This window comes from Suricata suricatta, chromosome 7, assembly GCF_006229205.1.
Source record: "Suricata suricatta isolate VVHF042 chromosome 7, meerkat_22Aug2017_6uvM2_HiC, whole genome shotgun sequence".
NCBI classification, from domain to species: domain Eukaryota; kingdom Metazoa; phylum Chordata; class Mammalia; order Carnivora; family Herpestidae; genus Suricata; species Suricata suricatta.
In genome coordinates, this window is record NC_043706.1 from 106,364,873 (window position 1) to 106,383,929 (window position 19,057).

General features: G+C 35.5%; 1 long non-coding RNA gene across 4 annotated transcripts in view; it reads left to right on the top strand.

Annotated features, from left to right (window-relative positions):
* LOC115296140 overlaps window positions 1–19,057 on the top strand; it is a 44,422-nt gene that overhangs the window by 21,349 nt on the left and 4,016 nt on the right. For 2 of the 4 annotated variants that reach the window (XR_003910748.1, XR_003910751.1), the window contains one exon: window positions 16,602–17,556. This is a non-coding gene — a long non-coding RNA (uncharacterized LOC115296140). Of the gene's footprint in view, window positions 1–11,675; window positions 11,879–16,601; window positions 17,557–19,057 lie in introns of those variants that run through there. The other 2 variants (XR_003910750.1, XR_003910749.1) reach the window with 2 other exon arrangements.

Below are 19,057 nucleotides of genomic sequence, written 5' to 3' on the forward strand. Positions count from 1 at the left end.
ACTAAGAGTATCTGGTGAAAAAACAGTCATGGATGCCAAAATATGTAGGACTCCTAAAACCAACAAACTGGTGCCTTCCATGGCAGAAAGTGCAATATACAGCTTATATCAGAAATTCCCTAGAACTACAATCAACTATATTATGCTCCCTACATGGCTAACTGCTACATTGTGAGGCAGTGGACATAGTGGGGAAGTAGAACCACGAAGAGAGAGAGAGAGAGAGAGAGAGAGAGAGAGAGAGAGAGAGAGAGAGAAAGTCAGATGTTTTCCTACCTTCAGAGTGACAGTTAGAAGACGCCCTGCCAGGGAAATTATCAGCTCAAACAAATTTCTCTTGTGCTAGGGAGCACCAAAACAAATCAGATACATCATACTAGAGCATGATGCATGACTTTAGTACTGACATAAAGAGAAGACTTTTATGTTCAAATATTGTCAGAGAATACTGTTGAAATCAGAGACCATTTTATTTTGTTAGTTTTAAAAAATGTTTATTTATTTATTTTAAGAAAGATAAAGTGTGGGTGTGTGGGGGGGAGGGCGTGGGGGGGAGGAGGGGGGAGGAGGATCAGAGATAGGAGAGGGAGAGTCCCAAGCAGGATCCACTTTATCAGTGTGGAGCCCAGATTGGAGGGGGGATCCTCCATCTCACCAATCATGAAATCATGACTTGAGCCAAAGTCAAGAGTCAGACGCCTGACTGAGCTACACAAAAGCCCTCAGATTTTAAATATGAACACATATAGGTATGCCTGGGTGGCTCAGTCAGTTAAGTGACCCACTCTTTGATTTCAGCTCAGATCATGAGCTCATGGTTGGTGAGACGGTTTCCCTGCATTGGGCTGTGTGCTGACAGTGTGGAGCCTGCTTGAGATTCTCTCTCTTTCTCTCTCTCTCGCCTCTGACCCTCCCCCACTCCTGCTCCCTCTCTCAAAATAAGTACATAAATTTTTAAAAAATAAATAAATATAATATCACATAATAAATTACACTAATAGAGTGTCAAATTAATAGAATTTTATAGTAAAAACAGTGTTGCTAAGTGTAAAGACTATATGCTTAGAGTCAAATGGTGAGCATTTGTATATGTGAGTTTCAGCGTCATCATTTAACAACTGGGTAAACCTGAAAATCTCATGAAGTATCCAAGCCTCAGTTCAGGGTCTTTATAAAATGAGGATAGTTTTTAGAGCTGTCTATCACATAGTAAATACTCAAAATACCAACATTTTCAATAATAAATTTACGATTTATATCCCATCTAATTACACTAGAGAACTTGAAACAGACTTTGAAGTAAGTAAACAAAGACATAGCAGCAGATAAAATTAAACATGACAGAAATAGCAGAACTCATTGACAGGAAAGAAGCTTATAATTTTATTAAGAATATATTTCTTCAGAATTCCTGAGGATTGTTATTATCTGAAAGAACAATTTAGGTTGTTGAAATTTATGTTGGAACTCTAAAGGTGCCCTTCATTTTGCAAGCTATTACCTGAAAATCCCTCTAACATTCAAACATAGTGAATTGGCTTTAGTTTTGTTCCTTGAGTGATCTGGGCTGGCTTATTTCCATAATACCTGAATGGCATGTTTGTAAGCTGCCAATATTTTATTGTTCCTAGTTTTTTCTCACACAAGTCAATTTGATTGTTTCTGGTTTAGTCAAATTCCACTGAGGATAGTAGACAGTGTGTATTCCTTCTAATGATCTAAGTTACTGATGTATTCTTTACACTGATAGAAATGATGAATGGAATTACTCAGAATCTCAAGTCAAGTAGGAGGCTATGAGCTGAATTCAGATCACATGAAGTAAAAAACAATTCACTAATCTAAAATGTAATTTGTATGGTTTCTTTATTAAAGGAGATTTCCTGTTTTTACAACATTTCTTACAACTGAAGGCTATCCCCTAAGTCTTGAAACAAATGTTGAGGAGATGTTTTCCCCTAATGCCTGACAGATAGTTAATTCCCTAGGCCTCTGTTGCATTCTCCTGAAGGTATCCAGATGATCATAAACTCTTTGAAAGGCTTCTGTATTGTCAACAGCAAATGGAGACAAATCTGAGATAGAAATGGTGTCATTCCACTAAATGACCATTGAGTTAAAGTTCATTTACATTAAAAAAATGCAATGTATAAAATATTACAAATTCCTATCTCAATCTGTTCTTTCAATTTCATGAAAATCATTTGTAAATCTATGACAAATGGTGAAGAGGGGAGATCTGAATTTAGTAAGAAAATCATGGTCAAGTTTGTGAAAGCAATAACATTAATAGTGTATGCTGCACAAGGTTCCTAGACTGACTATTTTTATAACATGCAGAATAACATTTTTAAAGTTCGGAATTGAACAAATAGTAAAATTAAACAAAAATATGGCTTTATATTTTAGTCTGAGAAGTGATTGTGCTAGTGTCCTTTATTTTAAAATGGGGACATTTTGATCTTCAAGTTTCCTTACTGAGTGTCTTTCTCTTGCCATGTAGTTTGGAGAGGGGACCAGAAGGACTGGGGTGCTAACCGTTCCTCCCTTTCCCACTGCGTCTATTAAAACATAAATAAAACATTTTAGACCCTTCATGTAATAATCTCAGGTTTGTGAATTTGCCCAAGAAATGAAGACCTCACCAATAAAGGAACTACCTGAGGAGGTTCCAGAGTTCATATGAAATGGGTGGATCAAGAAGGTTTTTACTCCAATACAGGCATCTTTATACCTCCCACTGGTGAATTGCTAAATTCTACACAGCTACTTTGTTTCCTTTGTAATCAGGGAAGTAAATGGGGTGCTCATTAAACAGACAATTATCACTTAATTTAGGTCTCAGTGGTTTCAAGGTAAAATGGAAACCATAATCTCTGCTTCAGCTGGTTGTTGTGAGTGTTCATGAGCAAATGAAATTACTGAGGGACCACAGTGAAGACAGAGAAATGCCTTGTTACAAAGTTTATGTTAGAGATGGAGGGAGACAGGAATAAACAAGCAAGACATATAATTTCAGATTTCGGAAATGTAGGGGCATCAATATACAGTGATGAGGCAGATAACACCTAGGGGAAAGAGGTCATGTTAAAATTGACAGAAACGGAAGAGGAGGGCCACCAGTAAGCACCGTTCCATGAGCCTATGAAGCTTTGTGCGGATTAGAAAAATGTGTCTTCTGGGTATATGCAGTCCATGGTGATAATATTTTGTTAGGAAACCTTGCTTATTGCAAAATTAAGAGGCAGCTCTCTCTGAGCAGTTGCAGCTCCTGTCCAGGGCATGCAGTCTTGGGTGAGGAAATCAGAGTAGAAAGCCTTTGTTAACAACTGCACAGATGCATAGCATAGGAGGTGGCCCTCTCTCCAAGGGGAACACATCCGAACTCTGACTTGAATACAAAGGAATAAACCTTAGAAAGATCTCGGATAAAAGGATTCTTGACAGGGTATAGCAGTACAAAAAGCCTAAGCTAGTGACCAGTCTGGCTTGCTTAAAGGTCATTCATGATGGGAAACAGAGACAAGCTCATATCAAACCATTCTAGGCTGTTCTGGTGAGTATGGATTTGTCCTAATGACAACGGTAAGTTTCTGTAGGGTTTTAGTACAGCATGTAGGTTTCTAAAAGATTACTGGCTGTTGTGTGAACCAAAACAGTGTTTGTAGAGAAAAGGGTATGAGAGGTAGCAAAGGAGCAGGTGGAGACTATTGAAATAACTCAGGTGAGAATGTGACATGGGCTTGGACTAGGTGGGTTGAGGTATAGATTCAATCATTTATGCAACAAGTATTTATTGAATGCCTACTGAATACCAGGCACTTCTGTAGGATATGGAGTTATAGAAGTGAACAATAGAGACAAAATCACCTGTTTGGTGGAGCTGAGTTCTAGTGGGCAGAGACAAAAAATCGTAACTCAATAAGTAAAATGGAAATAAGTATGCTATAAAAATATACCAAGAAAGAGTAATAAGAAATGCTATTCGGAATAATGGGTGGCATTTTTAAATATATGGTCAATGAAAAACATAGAAATTATAAGTAACTGGACGGATTCAAGTACATTTTGACATAAACCCAATAGGACTGTTAAAAAGATTTAATATAAGAAGTGAGGGAAAGAAATCATTTGACTTGAGCTTCTGGGAACAACTGAGAACACCCAGATAAGGGCAAGGAATTTTCCATTTGCCCAGCGAGGTGCTGTTTACAAACTAACTGCTTAGTCATTGTCACTTGGATTATGTAGTTTTATTTCTGCCAGAGGTCTTATATAGAGGACACTGAATTAGAAGCCATAGTTACTTTATTAGATTATTCCAATAATATGTCATATTTGTAATTAGTTTACAAGCTTTTTGTTATGATTTTAGAAAAGTTTTCACCAAATGGATTATTTAGTATAAATTGGCTACACAACCCTGTTATAAGGGTTTTAAAACACCCAAAGCTTTAACTTCTTAGATCAAAGAACCTCCTCCAGGCCAAAATGTTTCTACTGCAAAGGTTTCTTTGCATCCTGATAAAAAGATTCCCTAATATTTCCATGTGTTATATATTTGCATATTCACTTTGATGGAAAGCATGGAATAGTAGCCAAATGCATATTTCATACATTCTTTTGATTAAAAATGATAAAGGTAATATTAGTGTTTTTTTCCTCTTCATCTCCAATTTATGAAGTAGAAATAATTTTCCATGGAACAGTCAACCAAAGAAAGGACACAAGATTGATTTGAGATTATATCATTGTTCTATTTATCCTTATACCTCAATTATGACAAAATACCTGATGTTTGGGACCTAATGAAAAAAAGGCTCAGAATCATGATCATAGAGTTTTAGGGCATAGAAGAGACCTTTGAAATCAGTTATTCCAACACCCATCTGAATAACAGATGGAAAAAAATGGTCCCTGGAATGATAAATGGCCTAACAAAATCATACACTGGGAGCAGATCCAGCGTAAGATTAATATTTTCCACTCTATTTATTTGTCTAGTTATGTAATATCTATTTGGATGATCAAGATAAATGCCAATTATCTTATCTATTATCATCAATGATTCATAACCCCTGAAAGATCTGTAAGTATTTAGATCACACTATAAAGAGTTTTACAGTTTTCTTTAGTGCTCATGTTTTTTTCACCTTAATTAGATGCTGAATTGACCCCAAGTGGCCCATCAAAAAGGCTTCCTACTTAAAGATCAATCTTTTTGTTACTTGACCTCATTTCCACAATTCTAGGTAGACTTTCAACTTGGAGGCTTTTAAATTTTTCAGAATTCCTGTTTCTTTCCTTTTCTTGGTTTCTTCTAGCTGTCTAAACCATATGTCTTTAAAATTCAGCAAATCATATTTGCACATAAGGTAAACTAAGGGACAGACAGTAAAGATGGAAGAAAGAGACAGATAAGTAAAATGAATCATATGTTTTTCTTTTAATGAAAAGGCCAAAGCTAGAGGGAAAAGAGATTAATGAGGCAAATGAGATGGACTGCAGTCACAATTAAAAGAAATAAAATAAAAAACTTAGAATGCACTCATGCACATGCAATGCAAATCTCCCACTAATCAAATATTTCTGGAATTGCAAATTCTCAGTGATGACATAGGTTAGAACCTGGCTTATTCTAGTTATTCCTCCCTTGATTTGCTTTCACACACTCCCTTCACATGCTCCTAGAGCACCCAGGATGCACTTTATCTTTTGAGCTTCAATGCACTGATGTTTATGTACAGTTTTGGGCTCCCCACCTTTTAAATTTCTCTTTAATGTTTATTTTTGAGATACAGAGAGAGAGAGAAAGTGAGTGGGAGATACGCACAGAGAGGGAGACACAGAATCTGAAGCAGGCTCCAGGTTCCCAGTTGTCAGCACAGAGCCTGACATGGGGCTGGAACCCACGGACCGCAAGCTCATGACTTCAGTGGAAGTCAGCCTCTTAACCAATTGAATCACCTAGATGCTGCATCCTCTTTCCCCATTTTAATCTTCAGAAGACTGTGAACAACTTGAGGACAAAATCTGCAACAGCACTATATACTTGTGAAAGAAATGAATAATCAAAAAAGAAAATGAATGACTAACTGAATGAGTGAATCAGTGAATGCTGTTAGATACTACTCCACACTGTTTCTAGAATGCTTGTATGTGAATAGACTGAATTATAGGTATTTTTGTAGTTCTTGATAAAGTATAAATGTTTCCAACAAAAAATGAAATTTTATTTACTCGCTCATTCATTCATTCATTTTAATCATTTATAGTTCCAGACCAAACCATTCATTTTTTGTAGAAATTTTTACCTATTTATGAATGGAACAACAATCTTGCTATGAAAGTGAAAAATTGGAGCTCCTGGGTGGCTCAGTCGGTTAAGCATCCGACTGGGGCTCAGGTCATGATCTCACGGTTCGTGGGTTGGAGCCCCGCGTCAGGCTCTGGGCTGACAGCTAGCTCAGAGCCTGGAGCCTGCTTCGGATTCTGTGTCTCCCTCTCTCTCTGACCCTCCCCTGCTCGCGCTGTCTCTCTCTGTCTCAAAAATAAATAAAAAACACTTAAAAAATAGAGGATAAAAAAAAGAAAGTGAAAAATTAATGGGTTTATACATGACTATTGGAAAAAAGTGAGCTAAAGTCCAAGGTAGCATCATTCAATAGTTTAATCAAGATAAAACATGTGCAATATATTCTGAGTATCTAAAGGTCCCCTCAAGTGGAAAGAAGACTATGTAAATTATCCACTCAGGTATTTCCCAGCCTAAATCATTCTGCAGCTAACTGTAACTTCAATAGTGTTTTAGTGCCAAACATTGAAACCCAGAGAAGTTGAACTTGCTAAATTCACCCAAGAGCTTATAAGCAGGACCCGTGCATACAGATGGCAGGTGCTATTCTCTTTGCACAGTAGTAGCATGTCATCTTTGTGTTTTGCATTTATTTTATAAATAGCATAAATAGGCAAAGAATGAAGAAAATATATAACAACAATTAGAATAGTGCTGATCAATTTTAATTAGTTACAATTATTAAGTTTTTATTTTGTGTCAGAATTCTATACTCAATGATATCATATTATAATAACTAAAAAACAAATCTTAAATGAAGTTCTCTGTATTATAATAAAGTGATGTTATTAATGACATTTTACCCCTTGTTCCACTTGAAGACAATTTAAAATACAAATAATGTATGTTTTTGACCATTGGTTGTTAGTATTCAAAGTATTGTTTATAATTGATAAGAGATTAGATATTAATAGTTTTTGTCATAAAAATGATAACTGTGAATTATAAAAATTATAACTTATTATTGTGATAATTTCACAGTCTATACACATAGAAAATTATCATGTTGTATACCTGAAACTAATATAACATGTCAATTATCTCAATAAAACTGAAAAAAATTAAAGTCATCAAACTTTAGTCAATTTAAAAAGGAAATCAACTTTTCTCCATGGCAAATATTTAAAATGTTATACTTACTTTTAAATTTTAAGCACATAACTGAGTAGAATTAAAAATGCATAGTTATGGGGGGACCTAGGTGGCTCAGTCAGTTAAGCATCTGAGTCTTGATTTTGCTTAGGTCATGATCTCAGGGTCCTGAGATCAAACCCTGTATTGCACTTCGGCCTGGGCATGGAGCCTGCTTAACATTCTCTCTTCTTTTCCTCTTATTTTCCTACCCCTTCCCCCCCCCAAATAAATAAAATAAAAATAAGTGCATAGGTTTTGAGGAAAATCACAAAATCTCAATAAAATTTTGAGTTAAAATTTCCGGTTTCTTTTATATCCCTACGCAAGCCCCTCCTCCCCCACACATTAACAAAGTGACTTATAATAGGCTATAATTCACTTTGTTTAATTGATCATTACTGTTAATACAGAAGAACCAGGCTGAATAAGGTTGTTGTTTATCAAGTAGGTAATTATAACATGGCATATACCTAAATATGAGTACATGTAGTGTATTATAACTCTCAAGTCAAAATGTAATAGTTCAGGCTTTATATTCAGCATTACTTTTCAGAGATTTGACACACTTGAGAGACTTTCTCAAAAATGGAAAATCAAGTCACACCGAATTATTGATTATTGGGAATGTGAGTAATCAAAAAGGTGAGGAAATAAGAGAAAACATGGCTCCCAAGACAAAATCATTACATTTACAGTACATATTAAAATAACTTACAAATAGAATAACAAATTCACTTCTTAAGAGAAAGGAAGCTTGACATTTTTGTAAACTATCTAAACATGAAGAATAAATAATGGCTCCTTCTGTCTCATGTCTTTTCTACTTATTTGACTTTAGGATTCTACCAAAGAGGTTATTGACAGAGAGCAGCTGGCACAGTTGATTGCTAAATCAATTCCTAAACTGCTAGAATCTGTTGTTTTCATTCTCAGTAACTTCAGGACCCACCAACAACCTTGGAGATAAATTTACTCTATGTTCTCTCCTGTCTCAATGTGCTGTCACTCGAACCATTCAAAATAAAATACTTAAAAATCTAACCGTGGAATTGTGTGATATTTTATCAGGCTTTTGACCAACTTAATAGAACCCCAGGAAATTCAATAGCAAACTATATCCAAGACTCCTTCAGTAATTACCGTGAAAAGCTTTTATATTCTTGGATGTGAAGTCACAGATTCCTTGGCCTGGGGTTTCTATACCAGATTCCTTTCACTGACTAACCAACAAACACTTCTGAAAGTTACCAACAGATTGCCTGCTTTCTTTGGCAGTTGTACTGACAAGATTTAGGAGCACATGTCAAATTTGCATTATATACAGAAATGGTGAGTTTTTCTTAAACTATACTGCTTAGAAAATAGAGCAAAGAAAAAAAAGAAAATCAAAGAGGCAGTGACCCCCTTTTTAAAATATATTTATAATTCTCCCTACAATGCTGGAGACAACAGCCAGGCATCCGAGCAAATTCCAAAACCACCTCTTGGTTCAATTCCCTAATCTACAAGATGAGAAAATTGTAACCCAGCTCCCAGGTTCTGGTAAGAACTCAGTGAGATGATCCATGTCCAGAGTTTAGCATAGCACCTGGCCTGGCATACCATTAAGATTTAGTAAGTGGTACATATTTCTACTGTCTTCATCAATGCCGTCATCATCATCATCATCTCTGATCATCCTCAAAAATCTTTCAAAGGGAGGTAATTTCTGAATAATGTATGTATGACTGAGTTTTCCTTCAGCTCTAGGTAAGCGATGTAAACCAAGGTGCTTTGAGACTTTCCTTTCTCCTTATCCTCAAACGCAGTGAGAGACTTTTTTAAGCTATTGCATGGCATTTGAAAAAACAGCGTTGCTTCTCTTTTATATAGGGATCTCATTCATATAAAATAAAATCAATTTGGCACACTTCAACCACCCTGTTGAGCTATTTCCATACCACACAGTACTTGGCAAAGGGATGCTGCCAAGTGCTATCCTGCACTACCCTATCCAAGTACTGTCCTATCCTTTGTCCCCACCTGTGGGAAATTTTTTCCTTTTTTTTCTGTTTTTTGGTTAATTGTCTCTGACACATGCAAATATTCTATGTTCACAAGCAATTCAAAGAGATATGGAAAGCTGAAGGAAGAATCATAGAGCCAATTAAAAAGGGAACTTCTGGTTTTAGAATTTATCTCAGGAGGAGACAAAGGATTTGGCATTTTGTTTTAGCAGAGAATTCTCTACTGGATGCTTTAATAAAGATGATAACACTCACACTTTTTCAACTACAGGCATATAACATAAACTTAAATATTTCAATACTTGCACTTGATAGATAAAGGATAAATAGTAACATGTTAGTAATTACTGTTTAATAGGCTTACCACCACAATTAAATTCACAAATATATTCTCACTTGAATGACACATTTGGAAGTCATCCAACTTCTCTTCCTGTTTTAAATTGTGTATAATTGATACCATTTTGTCGTTTAAAACAATACTCACTGCTTATCCAGTGTCTGCCAGGAGGCTATTTATAATTATACCAAAAAATAATATTACTCTGGGAGAGAATTATCATTAATATAATCCCATCATGGATAATAGAAAACAGGAATGGTTTACATCTTATGCAACTGTTTTATAAGAGAATATTATTTCATCAGGTTATTTTTTACAGGATGTTTCAATATGACAATATTGGTCCTTTCTCTATATCTATTTCTATAAGAGATTCAATTGTTACAAACAAGTCTTATCCACTACACACACGCTTATGACCTAAACACTGTGGATGGTTGCAATGGAAAGTAATTTGCAGGTGGCAATTTTTCTTTCAGGAAAGCTGCATATCAACCATGAAGCAGAAATATTGAATAAAATAGAATAGTGGGGATTTAAGAGACATAATATAATAATTAAGTGTGAATGACAAAGGAGGGACACTAAAGTATAATATGGAAGGATGCACAGTAATGTAGATGACATCCATATGGAGAGATATTGCTTTATTCAGTTTTTTACCCTGTGTTGATTTCTCACTTGGTGTTGTTAATAAAAAGTACATATAATTATATGACTGTTTCATCCCCTTGCAGTAAAAAACTTGACTACCTAAATAAAAATAAGTAACCAACTCCTTCTAAACAATTAATAACACCAATCACAATGAAGCTAAAGATAGGAATTGAAAAAATACTAAAGCTTTATGAAGTCTATCCTAACCTCTGCGGGGCTCTCCTCTTTAGACATTAATAGTGAGTATAATCTGCAAATATGATTTAGTACTTAATTAGTGCCTTTTCCTGTTTTTCACTCCAGCTACTTTATACTGTTCATTGTTTTACTTGTGATAATCTAACTAGATTGTTTTCTACTTCTGCTTCGAAACTCATGTTATGACCACTAGTATTGAGTACATTCTATGGATTTAGTAACTGTTGGGAGATTGATTAATAGAATGACTTTGAGTATATCAACTGGGATGTGAATGAGTACATAAATAGGTAAAACATATTGTTTTTAAATGTGGAATTATTATTACTACTATGTGGTAATAAAAGGACTGTTATGTCTTAACATAGAATATTTTAGGAAATATTTTTAGAAAACCAAAATATATACTGGATCCAAAAATGCTGAGCAACTGTTTGACATCAAAAGGTTGAATTTGGTAGCATTAATGTTAATATTGCAAAATTCATTATTGTCTTCATCTTGCACAAATATCCTGTACAGAGAAAAAAGCTATGGGTGAGGACTATTTATTCATCATCTAGGTTTCCCTGAATGCAGTTATATAAAATTGCTGGGTTCACAATTAGTTGTACCAAAATAAGTATGGGGTATATTTATTATTTTCATATTTAAATTAAGGCCTGCTTTACAAAAGTGATAAGATATATAAGATATATATATATATATATTCTTTTTTTTAAAGTCACAGGGTCTCCATTCTTTAACTACAGGGCTACCCAAATGAACCTTAGAATAGCACAAGGAGAATATATTCACATAATTACTAGAATGCTTTTTTAATCTGCACTCTTGCATATGAACCGACAGATAAGATATTACAAGACACGACACATTAATAAATAACACCTAATTAGTTTGATAATTCTTTGATTAAGCCTTAATTTTCCTTGCTTTTCATGCAGCAATTCAAATTACTCTGTATTATTTGTTCCTTTTTCAGACTATTTTAGAACATGCTTTGAATAGTCTCAGTAGGTTACCTGAGGAGGAATTTATTTTTGCCTGACAGCAACTCCATGCCGTTAATAGTGACAAGACTATACCAAAAAGATGTTTTAATCAAAGTTTCTTTACAACAAAGATACTCCTCTAAAATCCAGCACTTCTTTCAAAAGGGTAGAGACAAATGTGAGGAATGAGAAGGTGAGGAAAATAAAATGGGCATTCCTTTTCTTTCCTTTAATTGGATACAGAGAAGTGAAGTCATATAACTTGCTAGTATGAGGACAGCGGTCTTTCTATTTACTAGCCTTCTCCCCAATCTACAGCCCTTCATCCCAGTGAAGCCACTAGAGAGGGTACAGCAGTATTAGAAGAATCACAGCCACTCAGAGGCCTTTAGATCTATTTATATGTACATACCAGCTATTTATAGTGACTAGAATGTTCCGTGGATTGATTGTGACAAATATGGAAATCTAATACATTTATCTTGAACAGCTTCCACAGACTTCAGATAATCAGAGACAAGTCTCACGGGGGTATGCCGCGTCCAGAAACTATGCACTCCTGTAATTAAGTGTAGGATTTCTCCTCTTTATTTCTACCACTTCATTCTGATTCTTTATGCTGCCTACAGTTTACAGATGCATGCAGCAAACCCGTCTTTGTTCATTCTGAGCCTGTGTCTCTAGAGATACTACCAATAACTCTTTACACGGGGCCTATTTGCAATGCTTAGAAGCCTGTCATCTTTTTAAATAACAAGACTGTTTCTAGGAATGAATAAAGAGGGCTTCCCTGGGATGATCATCAATAATTTTTTTCATTGAGATAAATACTATGCATCGTGAATTCAATTCAATAAACATATCGTGAATCTGGCAAAGTATGAGGCAGTAGGGATTTAAAAGCAAATGTTTTTAAAGGTGTATACAAGGCAGAAAAGAAAGACCTGCTATGGAGATAATGATAATAGTACACAATAATTAAATCCAAAAGATATAAGGAGCAGTGAGTAAAAAAATTACAATTTTGTTATTGGGCACAATCATACCCCCCCCCCCACTACACATGTAACTAGTTCTTTTTAAGTGCAAGTGGGCATGCATGAATTGATATAGATGTTAATCCTAAAAAGTAGTGTCTATTATTCCACTTTATGGGAGAACTAAGCACCATGCATATTTGTTCAGTGCTATATCTATAGAATCTATCATAGTTCCTAGAACTCATCTAAGAGATGCTTAAACCACTCTCATTATATGCATATAATGCAAGCTTTTTCCTACAATCCTCAATATAATATTGTCAATTATGTATTATTGCCCACACTGTATAGGTGGTAGATCTAAGGCTAGAAGACATTAGATGACTACAGTGAACAAAACTGGTGTTGTGTATTTGTTGATGTGTTTCTGCTTTGTAACAACTCATAGATATGTGCTCCATTACTAAAGAGCTGCCACTCAGAGAACCATGGCCCTTAAATGCACCTTGACCATCTGCTAATGTATTCTGTGACAGTCTTATCAGCTTCATTTGACAAAGGAGGAAAAGAAGACCTAAAGATAATGATTAATTTGACTAAGTCATATTTCAAGCAAGTGGCAGGGACTAGAATTGAAGCCATGCAGTCTGGCTTGGGAGTCTATGTGCCTACCCACATGCTTTCACTGCCTGAATTGTCCATGCATTGGGTGGCTACCTCCAAAGAATCCACATAAAATTATGCAAAACAAAAGAAAGCAACCAAAGAAAGAAAGGGAATTATTAGTCCACTTTAGGTCATAAACAAGTCAGTTCTAGCACTTTTCTTACTGCACCATGTTTTTAGTAGTCACCTATACTCACTGTTCTCATTTACAACTAAACCTCGTTTACGTTTCTACCACGTGTGAACTAAAATGGTCAAAAGAGTTTATAGCATTTTGAATTACAACATCAATTTCTTAAGTCACTTGTTACACAGTTCCCATCACCACCTGTATGAACGATGATGACTTAGTCAATTTGTCCTTTCTTCCTTCAAAACCATGTTTTAGATTCATCAGCTTTAGCAATATTTCATAAACTTTATCCTTTTAGCAGATACTGCATGATCACTGCTCTCAAATGCTGATTTCATGTCATTGTTCTACTTCAAATTTTTCAGACTGTCTTCCACACCAAGTTACAGCTTTGCCTAATTGACCGAGCATCCGTAATGTCACCAACTTATCACTTCTTATTTCCCTGTTTTCTAATCTTTGTTTATCATCTTGTCAGTCCAATATCCTCATTGTCAGAAAAACACATCAATTTCACATGCTCTTCCATGTCATGTCCATGTTCATTTTCTCTTTCATTCATACACAAAGCAAGCCCTGTGTATTCCTTAGCATTTAGTCAAATACTATCCATTTTTCAAGTTCTAGACATCTTTTGTCTTCCTTGACATCAAGAATCACAGATGTCTCTCTGAAACTAGTAACATGTAGTGTCAGTATTATGCAATCTCACTCCCAATTTTAACAGTTTTCTATCATTTATCTTTTTTTATCATTTAACTTTAACTCTACGTGTTAAAGTTAGGGATCATCTTTTAGTATTCTCATATACCCTACTGTGCTCATTCTGAGACTACAGTGCATGTAGTATCCATGTATTCAGTATTCAAATGCTGACTTATTTCACTCACTCTTTTGGCAACCACATTTCCACCACTGACCTCTCACCAAAACTCCACACTTAATTATATAACTGCTTACTTTAGTGTTTGCTGTGAAAATTAAATGAATAAAGTACGTGATAACACTTGTTATGAACCTAGGTATTTAGCAGGTGCTTAAATGATGTTTGGTTGGGAATCTTCATATATTCTCATTTTGTAACTATACACCATCATCTAGGACTTTAAGAATAGGTTTTAGAGGGGCATCTGGCTGGCTCAGTCAGTTAAGCATCTGACTCTGGCTCGGGTCATGATCTCACAGTTTGTAGGTTCAAGCCCCATGTCAGGCTCTATGCTGACAGCTAGTTCAGAGCCTGGAACCTGTCTTCAGATTCTGTATCTCCCTCTCTCTTTGACCCTCCCCTGCTCACACACACACACCCTCTCTCTCTCTCTCAAAAATACATAAAAAGAATTTTTAAAAAAAGAATAGGTTATGGATTTGAAGTCTCCTACATTGTAGCCCTTCCCATTCCCATGAGTTTTGACCAGTTATTTCCTTTACTCCCTAGTTAAAGCACTATCATTATGTTTTTTCAAGCCAACAACCTCTGAATAATCTTTTACTCTCCTCTCCTTTATTTGTGATAATAAATCCCGTGGTTCTATCTCTGTGAACCTTCTTGGACATATCCTAACTGTGCAAGAAGGCTCTTCCCTCAAAATCTTCTTCCACAAATGTTTCCAATTTTGTTTCTCTTTCTAGGCTTCCTGAGTGTCAACCAATGTGAACCACTAGCAGTTCCCCATCTATGCCTAAACAAACAGGGAGCTTTAGAATTAGTCAGGCATGGGTTTAAATCCCTTGTGTTCACTGTGTTTGATGTGGACAAAACACTTAAATTTTCTGGGGCGCCTGTGTGGCTCAGTCGTTTAAGCGTTCAACTTCGGCTCAGGTCATGCTCTCACAGTTCGTGGGATCCAGCCCCACATCAGGCTCTGTGCTGACAGCTCGGAACCTGGAGCCTGCTTCGGATTCTGGGTCTCCTTCTCTCTCTCTGACCCTCCTCTGATCACACTGTCTCTCTCTGTCTCTCAAAAATTAATAAAATGTTAAAAAAATTTTAAAAACACTTACTTTTTCTACCTCAGTATTCTGTTCTATAAAACAATAATACACTCTTCCCAAGCTTTTATGTGGAGGAGATTAATTTATCTTCTCCCAAGACTATTTTAAGAATCTAGCAGAAAATAAATACTCAAGAGCTGGTAATCATAAAAGAACATGTCAAGATAGTGTGATTTGGTGCCTTAAGTGTTAGCCAGTCAATCTTTTATTTCTTTATCTTTAAACTCATATAGACACAGTCCACCAATGTCTCAAGACCCATTTCAATTTTTACTTCCTCCATAAGACCTTCTCTTATCTTCACACTAGTAGCATTATCTTTTTTTTGCAGCAAATTTCCATAGTAAGAGAAAGCAAAAATGAGGGGAGAAGATATGCTATCTTGTTGGGAGCTGCCGAGTTTTGGCCGCCTCAGGCAAGGACATATCGCTCTCCAGGGAGCAACCAAAAAAACAAGATTTACATCTGGAGGCTAGGAGAGTGCATTTCCTGGTCCAGGATTCAGAGACAGTCATACTGAGCCAGAGGAAAAAAGCCAAAATGAACAAAAGATCAAACCGCATTCGGGTTTATGCAGCACTAATCTTCCCCTGCCCATTATTGCAGACAAAAGTCTGGGTGCTTCCTTTGATGCTGTTTTGGAGTTTCAGTTTCGGTTTCCCCTTTCTCTGATAATCATTTGACTCTGTTACCTGGCCACCAACCTGGGTCAGTTTCCCGTCCCAAATCCTATATAGGTGGGATTTATTTTTCTTAATAAATGGGGGCTTGATCAGAAAACACTTGTCTTGCCTCACTCTCTGTGCTCCCCTTCCTGCCCTATTTCTCTCCCCCTCCCTCAGAAATGGACCCACAAAGATTTACCGCCCTGCTGGCCGGGGCAGGACCGCGACACTATCTTATTTCATCATCTTCACAATCTTAAACACATTTGATTAAAACACTGAGACTCAGAACAAGTTATTAAGAAAAGTATTAAATACTGGATTGTGTGCCCTTCAATAAATGTTCTGTCCACTGATTCTCAGTGTGCTAACAGAGTCTATTGAAGCCAATCTTAGTTTTTGAGGTTTTGTTTTCTTTTGTTTTGAGCAATTGTAACTACTTGTAGAGACTGATGTATCTTGTCTTACTTTTCCTTACAGGTCTTCCAAAGAACAACAAAAAAAATACTTATTTTTCAAACAGAATAAAACTCATTCTAACTTGTAATTGCCAGATGGCACCATTGGGCAATTTAAAAAATCCAGGACACATGATGGAGTCTCTATGATCTCATTTTTCCTCTCTCTTGAAAATCTCTATTTCATGAACTCAGGACTTACTTCATTATGACTCATCAATTATTCCCAACAATGCTAAAAGGAGTAAAATGATAAGAAAATAGAATAATGATGCAGTTGCCTGGAAGGGTGATGCAATTACAAAATAAATCACCATCCTCATCATCATTCATTTTTCTTACTGTTCTGAAATGTCACTGTCATTCAAGAACATTTAAAAGAAGTCTGGAATCATTCTAATGATCTACTTCTAGTTTCATTGAACACAGCTTAGAATTTACACATTCTATGTTTCATCCATAACTGCAAAAAGAAGAAAATGGACAAAGGAAGATGTTTAGGTTATTAGATGAACCAGAAGATAAATGCAAAAGAGGGAGGAAACAGAATGATAAACTTTAATTTAGAGTGAAATTGAAATTAATTGTTCAAATGAAATCTCAGACCATGGATTTTCAGATGACAGTGAATTTTCTCAAACTCAAGAATCAATGAATGAACAATTCATTTCAAAGGACAAAAATGAAATAGGATATTCTCATCAACTTAGTCCTTCAACCAGAAGGACTTTATCAGGTAATATTTTGTGGCAAGAACCTAACCTATCTCATTTTAAGAGTATATTATAATATTTTTCATTTTTTATAAAATATGTGTGCCAAAATTTATAGTTTTTAAGTGTGCAAATGTCAATGAAAGGTAAAGGCAGGTATCAGAATGAAATCAATAATGTATAAATTTAAAAACTCCTCAGTGGATGTATCATTCTAAACACTGTTTATAAAGCTAAAAATAAAAATGTCTTGCAGTTATGGAATGGTGATGACATTGTCTTTTCAATTAAATTACAAACTTCAAAGATTTCAAAACTTGGGGTGCCTGGGTGGCTCAGTTGGTTGAGCATCCGGCTTCGGCTCAGGTCATGATCTCTCAGTTCGTGGGTTCAAACCCCATGTTGGGCTCTGTGCTGACAGCTAGCTCAGAGCTTGGAGCCTGTCTTCAGATTCTGTGTCTCCCTCTCTTCTGATCCTCCCCTGCTCACGCTGTCTCTCTCTCTCAAAAATAAATAAAACATTAAAAAAATTAAAAAAGATTTAAAAAAATCGATGTGTTTGAACTCTGGAATTTGTATCAAGTAGAGATATATATGTTGCAGGTTTATTCATGATATTGATGGGCAGTTCGTTCCTTTCTGAGGATGTTTCCAATCTGGAGTTCACACATCTTCAAAATCAGAAAATTGATGAAATAAACTTTTAGCTTTGTTATATTTAAGTTCTTATCATAATTTTCACAATCCCTTTACTCCTACTTCTGCAAACCATTTCTTAAATGATTTAAAATATTAAAAAACATTGAGAGGTCCAAAAGGTAGGTAACGATAACTATTGTTTCTAGTATACTGAGATTACATTTACATTGTCTAAACCTCTATTGCATATTTATCAACTTATCCTTAGTTATAAAGTTATATATGTCATGTCTTATCTCTTGCCTGGACTATCAGTTTACAGAGAGAATTCAATAAATATTTATTGGGTTAACATCAAAACTACCAAAGCTTTTATTTTGTGAAAATAGTGAGATGTTTGGAACTAAAGTAAGTATGTTTTCATGGAACAGTATTTTTTGGAGAAAAGTAAAGCAAGGCTGAATCTTACTTAGTCTTCTCCATTATAATCAATTGAGCTCTGAAATACATTAGTTTAAACCATTAAATAATAGTGACTATAATGCAATTACATTTGACCTCTTCTCAGCAGGCTCAAACCAAAAAGGCAGTTAGGCACAACTGAAGTTCAAGAAAAGGATCTTAAAAATGAGAACACTCTTATTCTTTGAGGTCCTGTCTATCTGTGGACCTAAAAACCCATAGAATTGGAATACAAGCTTCCAAAGAACACCTTATAATAGTCAGAGAAGATTTTGATAGGTGAATACCTTCAATTTTAAGAGAATAATGACACAGAAAGGGGAATAAATTACCTCGACATAAATTCTTGGCTCAAATAAAAGTCAGATAGTAGCTGGAATTTCAATGGCGAGATAACTTCTAAAGGATACACTTTAACTTGTATTGAACTTTAATCATAATGGCTTTATGATTATGATTTTTTTTCATACAGAGGTGAAAAGCTGAAAAGAAGTGTTAAAATGACTAAGCAGAAGCATATGAAGCCCAATTCTTGTACTGGGCATTTAAATTGATTTCCTACTGTAAATATCAGAATATATGGTCTGTGAGCCATGTGAATTTTTTTTTCCTTATTGAAATGTGTCTCTTGCTTAACTCCGTTGACTTCACCCAGGAGTACCTG